Source organism: Euprymna scolopes, chromosome 2 (assembly GCF_053919585.1).
Source record: "Euprymna scolopes isolate OS-2025 chromosome 2, ASM5391958v1, whole genome shotgun sequence".
Lineage (NCBI taxonomy): Eukaryota > Metazoa > Mollusca > Cephalopoda > Sepiida > Sepiolidae > Euprymna > Euprymna scolopes.
This window is the reverse complement of record NC_136483.1, coordinates 146,622,183-146,634,870: the sequence shown is the minus strand read 5'-3', so window position 1 is coordinate 146,634,870 and position 12,688 is coordinate 146,622,183. Positions and strand designations below refer to the sequence as shown.

At 33.9% G+C, this 12,688-nt stretch overlaps 1 protein-coding gene and 1 pseudogene across 2 annotated transcripts in view; both read right to left on the bottom strand.

Moving 5' to 3' along the window:
* Nucleotides 1–12,688, bottom strand: part of LOC145297246 (CYFIP-related Rac1 interactor B-like) — a 317,794-nt gene that overhangs the window by 90,149 nt on the left and 214,957 nt on the right. The gene's annotated exons all lie outside the window — the stretch shown is intronic.
* Nucleotides 1,379–1,512, bottom strand: LOC145242849 (U2 spliceosomal RNA; annotated as a pseudogene).

The following is a 12,688-nucleotide window of genomic DNA, read 5'->3' as shown; positions in this document are numbered from 1 at the left end:
CCAGAGTTGACAAATTTGGTATCATATTGCACCTTGATCACCCGGATGACAAATATCGAAATTTCACGTCAAACGGACCAGTAGAAAGGGGTCAACTGATCGTTTTTCTCCTAGGGGGGCCCCCCAAAAAACCTGTCATTTTAACGTTATTCAATACGTGTCACGTGACGTGACGTCAGCTCAAACTTTTGACAGACACAACCAAAGTTGACAAATTATGTATCATATTGAACCTTGATCACCCGCATGACAAATATCGAAATTCCACACCAAACGGACCATTAAAAGGGGGTGAACTGATCATTTCTCTCCTAGGGGGGCCCCAAAAAAAACCTGTCATTTTAATGTTATCTATATATATAAAAGGCAAAAATCGGTGTGTATGTATGTATGTATGTATGTTTGTTTGTAACGCTAAAACTTTTGAAAGACGGAACCAGAGTTGACAAATTTGGTATCATATTGCACCTTGATCACCCGGATGACAAATATCGAAATTTCACGTCAAACGGACCAGTAGAAAGGGGTCAACTGATCGTTTTTCTCCTAGGGGGGCCCCCCAAAAAACCTGTCATTTTAACGTTATTCAATACGTGTCACGTGACGTGACGTCAGCTCAAACTTTTGACAGACACAACCAAAGTTGACAAATTATGTATCATATTGAACCTTGATCACCCGCATGACAAATATCGAAATTCCACACCAAACGGACCATTAAAAGGGGGTGAACTGATCATTTCTCTCCTAGGGGGGCCCCAAAAAAAACCTGTCATTTTAATGTTAATATTACATAATCCAAAAACGCTTAGACATGTCACGTGACGTGACGTCAACATCCAGTAATGGCGAACAAATGTAAACAAACACTTTGTTTTACCGATACTTTTGTAATTTCTCTTCTGCTTTGTTCTAGAGATTATTAAACTCCATGACAATGTCTCCAACGTATTTAACTGGTTAAAAATAGTATTTATACAAGAGTTTTAACGAAAAATATCAGGAAAAAATGTACAGGAATAAAAAAAAATTCAGCTTTCAAAATATTCGTCGATAAAAAAACCGATCTTTATATTTACGCTAGCCATTTTGTATATTACCACGTGACCTGCTATCTCTTAAACTGGAGGGGGGGGATCCACTTGAATCCAACAAAACCAGTAATTTTTTTTTTCTATTATATATACATCATTTTCTATAAAATTAAGTGTAGACTTTATAATTAAAACAAAAAATGTTATTCATACTAAAAAAAAAAAACGCTTAGTCATGTCACGTGACGTGACGTCAACATCCACTAATGGCGAACAATTGTACCTATTTACTATGCCTCCCCACGGGACAGAGTTAGACACCAGGGTCGTTTTTTAACGTGGAGAAAAGGTACAAAAATAAAAATTGTCTCAGTCGTGGAGGATTTCTCCTCCACCGAAAGAGAACAAGAAATAGAAGTGCAGCATCTGAAGAACAGATACTACACTTTGATCTTGACCAAAAGGCCAAGAATGCGAACAATTGTAAATAACAACTTTTTTCACAAAACCAACACCGTCTTTCTTTTTTTTTCTCTCTCTTTCTCTCTCTCACCCACTTACTCTTCCCTCTCTCTCACCCTCTTTCTCTTGACGTCACACCACTGTTAAACTGTGGGGGGGGGGAACACATTCCCAGGCATTATCTCCTATAGATGCACATTTTATTAGAAATTCAGCTTTCAAAATATTAGACGATAATAAAAATATAAAACCAACACCCTCTTTCTCTTTTCTCTCTCTCTCACCAACTTACTCTTCTCTCTCTCTCACCCTCTTTCTCTTGACCTCCTACTACTGTTAAACTGTGTGTGTGTGTGGGGGGGGGAAGAGGCAGCTTGAAAACCAACAAAAACAGTGCACAGTTTCCCAAGCATTTGAGGTGGGAAGGGGGGGAAGAAGCCGAGCGCACAGTTTCGTGTGAGAGAGAGAGAACAATTCTCAACCTATATACTCAACAAATTTTTTATCTACAGATTTGAAAGTTTGTATATAGGGTATTCAGACATATGGAAATATATCTAGCATAATCTATCTATTATATCTATAAAAGTGAAAATGTGTGTGTGTGTGTGTGTGTGTGTGTGTGTGTGTGTGTGCGTAAGAGAGAGAGAGAACAATTCTCAACCTATATACTCAACGTATTTTTATCTACGGATTTTAAACTTTGTATATAGGGTATTCAGACATATAGAAATATATCTAGCATAATCTATACATTATATCTATAAAAGTGAGAATGTGAGTGTGTGAGAGAGAGAGAACAATTCTCAACCTATATATTCAACAAATTTTTTACCTACAGATTTGAAAATTTGTATATTGGGTATTCAGACATATGGAAATATATCTAGCATAATCGATCTATTATATCTATAAAAGTCAGAATGTTTGCGTGTGGTTGTGTGTGTAAGGTTGCGAGAGAGAGAGAGAGAACAATTCTCAACCTATCTATTCAATAAATTTGTTATCTACAGATTTGACCATTTGTATATAGGGTATTCAGACATATGGAAATATATCCAGCATAATCTATCTATTATATCCATAAAAGTGAGAATGTGTGCGTGAGAGAGAGAGAGAGAGAGAGAGAGTAAGTACAATTCTCACCCTATATATTCAACAAATTTTTTATCTACCGATTAGAAAATTTGTATATAGGGTATTCAGACATATGGAAATATATCTAGCATAATCTATCTATTATATCTATAAAAGTGAGAATGTGTGTGAAAGAGAGAGAGAGAAGAGAGAGAGAGAGAACAATTCTCAACCTATATATTCAACTAATTTTTATGTACAGATCTGAAAATTTGTATACAGGGTATTCAGACATATGGAAATATATCTAGCATAATCTATTATATCTATAAAAGGTAGAATGTGTGTGTGTGTGTGTGTGTGTGTGTGTGTGTGAGTGAGTGAGTGAGTGAGTGAGAGAGAGAGAGAGAGAGAGAACAATTCTCAACCTATATACTCAACAAATTTTGTATCTACAGATTTGATAATTTGTATATAGGGTATTCAGACATAAGGAAATATATCTAGCATAATCTATCTATTATATCTATAAAAGTGAGAATGTGTGTGAAAGAGAGAGAGAGAGAACAATTCTCAACCTATATATTCAACAAATTCTATCTTTACAGATTTGAAAATTTGTATATAGGGTATTCAGACATTTGGAAATATATCTAGCATAATCTATTATATCTATAAAAGTGAGAATGTGTGTGTGAGAGAGAGAGAAAGAACAATTCTCAACCTATATACTCAACAAATTTTTTATCTACAGATTTAAAAATTTGTATATAGGGTATTCAGACATATAGAAATATATCTAGCATAACCTATCTATTATATCTATAAAATGACCATGTGTGTGTGTGTGAGAGAGAGAGAGAGAGTCAGAGAGAGAGAGAGAACAATTTTCAGCTTGTGTGTGTGTGAGAAAGAGAGAGAGAGAAAGAGAGGAAGGAAAATTCTCACCCTATATATTCAACAAATTTTTTATCTACATATTAGAAAATTTGGATATAGGGTATTCAGACGTATGGAAATATATCTAGCATAATCTATCTATTATATCTATAAAAGTGAGAATGTGTGTGTGAGAGAGAGAGAAAGAGAGAGAGAGAGAACAATTCTCAACCTATATATTCAACTAATTTTTTATCTACAGATTTGAAAATGTGTATATTGGGTATTCAGACATATGTAAATATATCTGGCATAATCTATGTATTATATCTATAAAAGTGTGAATTTGAGTGATGGAAAGAGCAAAAAATTCTCAACCTATATAACCTATAAAAGTGAGAATATGTGTGAGAGAGAGAGAGAGAGAACAATTCTCAACCTATATATTCCACACATTTTTGGGCACAGATTTAGAAATTTGTATATAGGGTAGGCAGACATATAGAAATATATCTAGCATAATCTATCTATTATATCTATAAAAGTGAGAACTTGTGTGTGTGTGTGTGTGTGAGAGAGAGAGAGAACAATTCTTAACCTACATACTCAACAAATTTTTTACCTACAGTTTAGAAAATTTGTATATAGGGTATTCAGACATATGGAAATATATCTAGCATAATCTATCTATTATAACTACAAAAGTTAGAATGTGTGTGTGAGAGAGAGAGAGAACAATTCTAAACCTATATATTCAACAAATTTTTTATCTACAGATTTGAAACTTTGTATATAGGGTATTCAGACATATGGAAATATATCTAGCATAATCTATCTATTTTATCTATAAAAGTGAGAATGCGTGTGTGTGAGATAGCGAGAGAGAGAGAGAGAAAAAGAGAGAGATAAAAATTCTCAACCTATACATTCAACAAATTTTTTATCCACAGATTTGAACATTTGTATATAGGGTGTTCAGACATATAGAAATATATCTAGCATAATCTATCTATTATATGTATAAAAGTGAGAATGTGTGTGTGTGTGAGAGAGAGGACAATTGTCAACCTATGTATACAACAAATTTTTTATCTACAGATTTCAAAATTTGTATATTGGGCATTCAGACATATTTTAATATATCTGGCATAATCTGTCTATTATATCTATAAAAGTGAGAATGTGTGTAATAGAGAGAGAGAACAATTCTCAACCTATATACTCAACAAATTTTTTATCTACAGATTTGAAAATTTGTATATAGGGTATTCAGACATATGGAAATATATCTAGCATAATCTATTATATCTATAAAAGTGAGAATGTGTGTGTGTGTGTGTGTGTGTGTGTGTGTGAGAGAGAGAGAGAGAGAGAGAGAGAACAATTCTCAACCCATATACTCAACAAATTCTTTATCTACAGATTTTAAAATGTGTATATAGAGTATTCATACAAATAGAAATATATCTAGGATAATCTTTCTATTATATCTATAAAAGTGAGAATGTGTGTGTGTGAGCGAGAGAGAGAGAGAGAGAGAGAACAGTTCTCAACCGATACATTCAACAAATTTTTATATATAGGGTATTCAGAAATATCGAAATATATCTAGCATAATCTATTATATCTTTAAAAGTTAGAATGTGTGTGTGTGAGAGATAGAGAGAACAATTCTCAACCTATGCACTCTACAAATTTTTTATCTACAAATTAGAAAATTTGTATATAGGGTATTCACACATATGGAAATATATCTAGCATAATCTATCTATTATATCTATAAAAGTTAGAATGTGTGTGTGAGGTAGCCAGAGAGAGAGAGAGAGAGAGTAAGAACAATTTTCAACCTATATATTCAACAAATATTTGATCTACAGATTAGAAAATTTGTATATAGGGTATTCAGACATATGGAAATATATCTAGCATAATCTATCTATTATATCTCTAAAATTGAGAATGTGTGTGTGAGAGAGAGAGAACAATTTTCAACCTATATACTCAACAAATTTTTTTATCTACAGATTTGAAAATTTGTATATAGGGTATTCAGACATATGGAAATATATCTAGAGTAATCTATCTATTATATCTATAAAAGTGAGAATGCGTGTGTGTGTGAGAGAGAGCGACACAGAACAATTCTCAACCTATATATTCAACAAATTTTTTATGTACAGATCTGAAATATCACATTTGTATAGAAGTAGAAATCTTGATACCTACTCTGATACCTAATAAAAGAAAGGACACTCTTTAGGGCGGATTTTGATTATAACAAGTCACTAATTAGAAATTATAATAAACATTCTAATAATTTAAGAATTTTACCAAAATAAAATTGCATGGTAATCACCCAATTTCTGCCACAAAATTTTGATTGGCAGAACTCATAAACATAAAATATATATTTTCTAATTTCATCTTTTTTTTTTCTTTTTACATAATCTGGTTTGATGTTTTCCCAAATATTCAAATCACTATATTTTGCTGCTTAATATCAAATACAGCAACTGAGTTATTTTTATGCATCAAACAATTACATTTTCTCATTCATCCAAACTAATCACTGAACATCAATTTCATATTTTCTTCACTAAAATATTACTGTGCTTGATGTCATCAAGTGGAGCGGATCATTTTTTTTTCATTTGTTCACACATTTTTCCAATTTATATATATTTTGTTAAAGATTCTTAGCCTATGTCATTGCATACCAATCTGTTTATTAAAAGTTAAGGTTCACTGTAAACACATATGTTACACCAAAATAAAAACGCTTCAGATAATGTCTTGATATTCAATTCAGTTTCTCACATGACATCTTATGAAGTTAGTAGAAATGTTACAGACTTTTGAATCTCAAACACTTTCAATACTGTGCACTGATATTTTCTTTTTTGCAATATAAGCACATTCATGATTTTTTTTACAAACGTTAAAAACTTTCACATTGTGTAGCAATATACTGAAACAATTATAAAAATATTTGTTTTTATTTTGAATGATGCAGGGCATCTGAAGAGAGATTTTTCTAACAAAATGAAAGTATAATTTTTAGCAATAGGTATCTAGGAAAAGGCCACTACATATGTTATAAGTTCCAAATTTCCACAACCTGGCAAATACTGGTACATGCTAGCAAATTTAGATTTGCAATTACAAAATATGATTCTAATTTTTTCCTTTGCTCTTTATTCTAACACTACACTAAGTTTACTGTGTTATTTCGCTACAGTTGATATTGTGTAGAACAATAAGAAAATCATAGTGAACAATGCATTCAACAAAATTTCACACACATTTCTAGATACCTATATCTAATAAGTTCAAAAGAAAGGACACACTTAGGGAGGTATTTTGGTGGTCAAGTCACTAAAAAGAGATTAGCTGGTTTCCCGGCATAGCCCAGGATATAATAAAGATTGACTGAAATACATGTTCTAGCTGGTTTCTAGGCGTTGCCAGGGATGTAATATAGACACATTATGTTGTATATTACCTGTTCTCTTCTCCCTAAGGTAAAACAATTTCATATACATGCTGTAAATTACCTATGCTAGGGATAAAACATGAACAATATCAGTCCTAGGGTAGATAAAACAAATAATACATAGAGATGAAAGATTCCTCTCCCCTAAGAATCAAACATATGTTCAATATCTGCTTTTGTTTTTTCATTGTTTATACGGTCCCGAGCAACGCCGGGTAGCCCTGCTAGTCTATATATATAAAAGCCAAACGTCTGTGTGTATGTATGTATGTTTGTTTGTAACGCTAAAACTTTTGAAAGACGGAACCAAAATTGACAAATTTGGTATCATATCGAAGCCCCATCACCCGGATGACAAATATCGAAATTTCACGTCAAACGGACCACTAGAAGTTGGTCAACTGATCAGTTATTTTCGAGGGGGCCCCAAAAAAACCTGTCATTATCTATATATATAAAAGACAAATGTTTGTTTGTAACGCTAAAACTTGAGATGAAAGATTCCTCTCCCCTAAGAATAAAACATATGTTCAATATCTGCTTTTGTTTTTTCATTGTTTATACGGTCCCGAGCAACGCCGGGTAGCCCTGCTAGTAGAATATAAAGCTGATTTAAGTATGTGACCCATTTTTGCAATAAGATGCCGACAGAAAAAAAATCTGGCCCATATAGTAGCCCCCTTGTGCTTCAGTGGAATGGACGCGATCAGAGATGAACACAATAAAAAAAAATCAATATAGGCATTAAAAATAATTTTACGTTTTTGTTAAATATTACTAATTCATATTATTAATAAATATTAAATGAGAAATCATTTCAAGTTAAAATTTGAGTTTCGTTTTTAGATAAACACGACATCAGGTCAAATTCAGTAGCCATTATATTTTAATTTAGCTTATTTACATAATATTGGCAAATTTCTAATTTCAATAATAACACCATTTTTAATGCCTATAACAGAATTTTTCATGTGTTCTTCTCTAACAACAACTCTTAATCTATATATATAAAAGCCAAAATGTTTGTTTGTTTGTGTGTGTGTGTGTGCGTTTTCGTGTATGTCCAAGAAAGGCTTTTTTCTGAGAAGCGATCAGTTAGCTCACAACTTCTTAAAACTTTTTATATCACGTCGAAATCATAATATCTACGAGTTAACAACAGGGGTCGTCTGTCTATTTAAGTTGCCCGACTTTCAAAAGTTAAATATTCAACATTTTCCGATCGCCGCATGTGGATTTGACTTTTTCGTATAAAAAAAAAAAAAAGCGAACAGACCCGCAGTAAATAAAATATTGCCACCCACTGAAAGTTGACCTCATTAAGTCGTCAAGTACGGGCACCTGCCAATTCTTAATCTTACTTAAATAAATTCAAACATGTTTCCGTTAAACGTCACATTTTTTTTTCACACTTTATTATTTTCCAACTGCGCATCAAGGCTTCAGGTTCAATCCTTCCTACATACCTACCAAAACTTTTTTTTTTTTTTAAACAAACACCCGGGCAAAGATTTTTGTTTTGATTTACCCAAAAACACACACACCTCCTAACACCGGGTACCCCTCGCTAGTATTTACTAAAAGAAAATTACTTTAATGTCAGAAAATGATCCAGCTGCTCAAAAACGGTAACTGTGGATGGGAACAGAAATATCTGTAGAGTTGTATGGCATTCCTTCACGAAACGAGGAAGCCTTAAATGAAGGCAATACCCCATTTTCCCCAATATATTTTTGAGGCAAACAAAAAATATAGCCCCCCCCCCCTCCCTCAACAAATGTACCCATGGATTCAAACACTACTGGACAGATTTAAATTAAATTTTGAACAGACATTAGGAATCATGATGGATTACGTTTTATTTATTTATTTTATTTTTTTTACTCCACATCAACCCCAAACAAAACATTAATACTTGGATGTAAGGTGCTACTATTTGGGATCATGTCGATGGGGGTACTACATAAGTAGATGAGCAGTGAGATGTCTGTTTATGTTACATTTAAATTTTTTCATGTTGGTACAGTCAAGGAAGCAGGAAGTAGAGAAGGAATTCCAAGTCTAACAGTTCAAAGGAAGAAACTATTAGAGTAGAAGGCTTTTCGGCATCTATAGATTTATCAATGAAAGTGTGATATCATCTTGCTTATTGGATTAATTGAGGGCATTTCCATCAAAGGGCCACAAGTACTACAGGTCTGTCACAGCACACTCCATTAAAGTACTTGTAAAACAAGGGTTTGAGTTTGATAGTGCAGAATCTAGGTTTGGGACTTTTCTTTAGATCTTACCTAAGTAAGAGAAACTAGTTGTAGATGCACCAGCCAAAATGTGACAATACCCCATGCATGGGCGAATGGTGGCTCTGTTTGTAATCAGTCTATTGTCAATCATTTTAGTTTGGTTGTTTTGGTTTATGGCATATCAACCGGGTTATTTAATACTGAATCTTGTCATTTTGGTAAAAAATTTCTATGTTCTGAGTTGTTTATATTGTCAAACATTTATTCATCACACTTGTTTTAGTCGTTTTCTGGAGGAAAATTGTTTTTGTTTTTCACTTTGCAGAACATGATTGAGTTTTACAAAGAAAAAGGGGTGACAAAAACATCAATGTTTGGTGCATTTTAGGTCAAGAAGCTGGTATCCTCAAATAGCTTGATTTGGTAGTAGAATATTTAACAGAATCTGATTGGTATATTGATAGAGCATTAATAGTTAAAATATTCTGTGCAATGATTTTTTTTTTTAAAGTATTTTTGATGCTTATGTAGATTGGTCTTAGGACTCTTCTTTAGATCTTATCTAAACAGGAGAGACACCAGCCCAGATGTGACAACAATACCCCATCTATGGATGAATGGTGGCTTTGTAGAAATACAAGATATTATCAGATGCAAGTAGTTTTCTAGCACAGTAGAGGGATCCCACCTTCTTTGTAACAGCCTTCATTTGTTTTTGAGGGGAGCAAAAAAAAAAAAAAAAAAAATGTAGCCATAAAAATTACTTCTTCATTCTTACTATACAATTGCATTATTCGTTCTACGCCAACCCAGAAAACGCCAGGTGACCCTGCTGGCAGTCCATATCTAAACTGCTACCCTTATTATTGAAAACCATATCCGACATGTTTGGCACTATAATAATCAAACAAGAAAAAAATAACCTGCGGCATTACTAGAATTCATACACAGAAGAGATCACGAACGCAAACAAAAACCCCAAAGTCAGCATTCGAACAAGCAAGATGACAGATGTCAAAAACATTCGATTGAATCATAGAGAATGGCATCTGTGGATAATAAGAAAACAGTAATTACTAGCAGAGCCCTTTTACTTACATTAGATGACTAACAAGAATGAAATTAGAAACACAAGGAGTTTCGGGGTCATATATGAACAGAGTAGGGGAGGGGGTTAAGTTGCAAGATATACATACAATTTAGTTCCTGAATTTTACAACAAAACTTGTAATCGACAACGTTTTTCCCGTGAGACTGGGGTTGACTGCATATTCAGGGGAAAATGATCAAAGTTTATGTGAAGGAGGTTATCTAATATATAAAAGGCAAAATGTGTGTGTTTGTATGTTTCGCACTTTCCACACCAGCAAGGGATTCTCAAAAAATTGACCACAAACATTAATTGCTTCACCCTAAAAAAGGCAAAATGTGTGTGTTTGTATGTTTCACAAAAACTTTCCACACCAGCGACGGATTCTCACGGGATCGGGATCGTTTTCAAGTTCAATCCTTTGGATGACAAATATCGAAAAATTGGCCACAAACATTAATTGCTTCACCCTAAACAGAGCAGTTTTGTACAAGGAGGAGTCACTTTTTTCACCAACATTTTAGCAAGTCATCGTCTCGGTTGGATTAACTATGCTTAATTTCAACACTTTGGATTTCTGGTCGCACGATGGAGACATCAGCTAAGATATCACATTATTTTTAACCTTTTTTTTTTCTCCTTTGCGTATGGGTCTGCCTACCTACTACCATTTTTTTTTCACTTCTTTTCACCCAAACTGCCTACTGTTGTTTTGATCCCCCCCACCCGGTTCCTTACTACATCACCCACACACACCTGGCAATACCAGGTACCCCTGCTACCACTACTTTTTCTTTAACCCCCCCCCCTCGGGTCCTTACTACACCACCTCTCCACACCCAGGCAACATCGAGCACCTCCTTCATGTTATGGGGTTGAGTCTGCCTACCTACTACCACTTTTTTTTTCTTAACCAACACCTCTTTCCACCCGGGCTGCCTACTGTTGTCCCCCCCCTACTACCACATTTTTTATTACCCCTGGGGTTCCTTACTACATCATCTACACACACCTGGGCAATGCCGGCACCTCCGCTAGTCTAATACATAGAAGGCAAAATGTGTATGTGTGTGTGTGTGTGTGTGTGTGTGTGTGTGTGTGTGTGTGTGTGTGTGTGTGTGTTTGTATGTCTCGCAAAAACTTTCCATACATCCAACGGATCCTCACAAGCTCGATCCTTTGGATGGAAAATATCGAAAAATTGGCCAAAAACATTAATTCCTTCATCCTTGACTCTGCCATTTTGTACAAGGAGGTATCGCTTTTCTTGCCGAAATTTTAGCAAGTCATCGTCACCGTTGGATTGACTACGCTTAATTTCAATGCTCTAGCATGATTGAGACATTGACTAAGACGTTACGTTTTTGTTTTTTTCCTCCTACCTCTTTCGTGTGCTGGGCTTGAGCCTGCCTGCCACCACTTTAAACATCTCTCTCCACCCAAACTGTCTACTGTTGTTTTGACCCCCCCCCTCACTACCACTTTTTTTATTTCTTCCCAGGGTTCCTTACTACACCACCTACACATACCGGGATAATGCTGGGTGCTGGGTACCCCCACTAGTATAAAATAAAGTAATTGTCCTGGTGCTACGAGATCAGGCTGTCTGAAATACTGGCTTCCTGTACCAAGCATTGGTGCTACTGTTTTTTTCCCTCCCTATTTTTCTTTGCAAAGCTTAATCATGTTCTGCAAAGCTAAAAGCAACAACAATTTCCCTCTTTAAAACAACCAAATCAAACAATATAAGTACTTAATGTTTTCACCTGAAATGCGTTGGTTTAAAAGATCAATCTACACGAGCACCAAAAATACTTTTAAAAAATCATTGCACAGAATATTTTAACTATCAAAAATCGTTAAAACCATTTTTTCTCTCCAAAAATTAAAAAAAAACCCACCAACAACAAAAAAAAAAAAACATGGCAGTCTGTTTACGGTTTCTGTGTTGAATTTTCATTGAAAAAAATCTAAATCTTTTTAAATCAATTTTTTTAGCTTTAAAAGGTTAAAAAAAAAAAAATTTGCTAAAAAATTGTTTTAAATTCATTGTTTATTTGTTTATTTTATTTTTTATTCATTTTATTTATGTGTTTTAAAAATTTTCAATTACCGTGGAATTTCATGGGTTCTGCTGGTTTATATTAATTTCAACATAACATGCAAGTACTTAATGTTTTCACCTGAAATGCATTGGTTTTAAAGATCAGTCTACACAAGCCTCAAAGATACTTTTAAAAAAATTCATTGCACAGAATATTTTAATTATCAATATACCAATCAGACTCTGTTAAATATTCTAATACCAGATCAAGCTGTTTGAGGATGCCAGCTTTTTGACCTAAAATGCACCAAATATTGATGCTTTTGTTTCCTTTTTTCTTTGCAAAACTCAATCATGTTCTGCAAA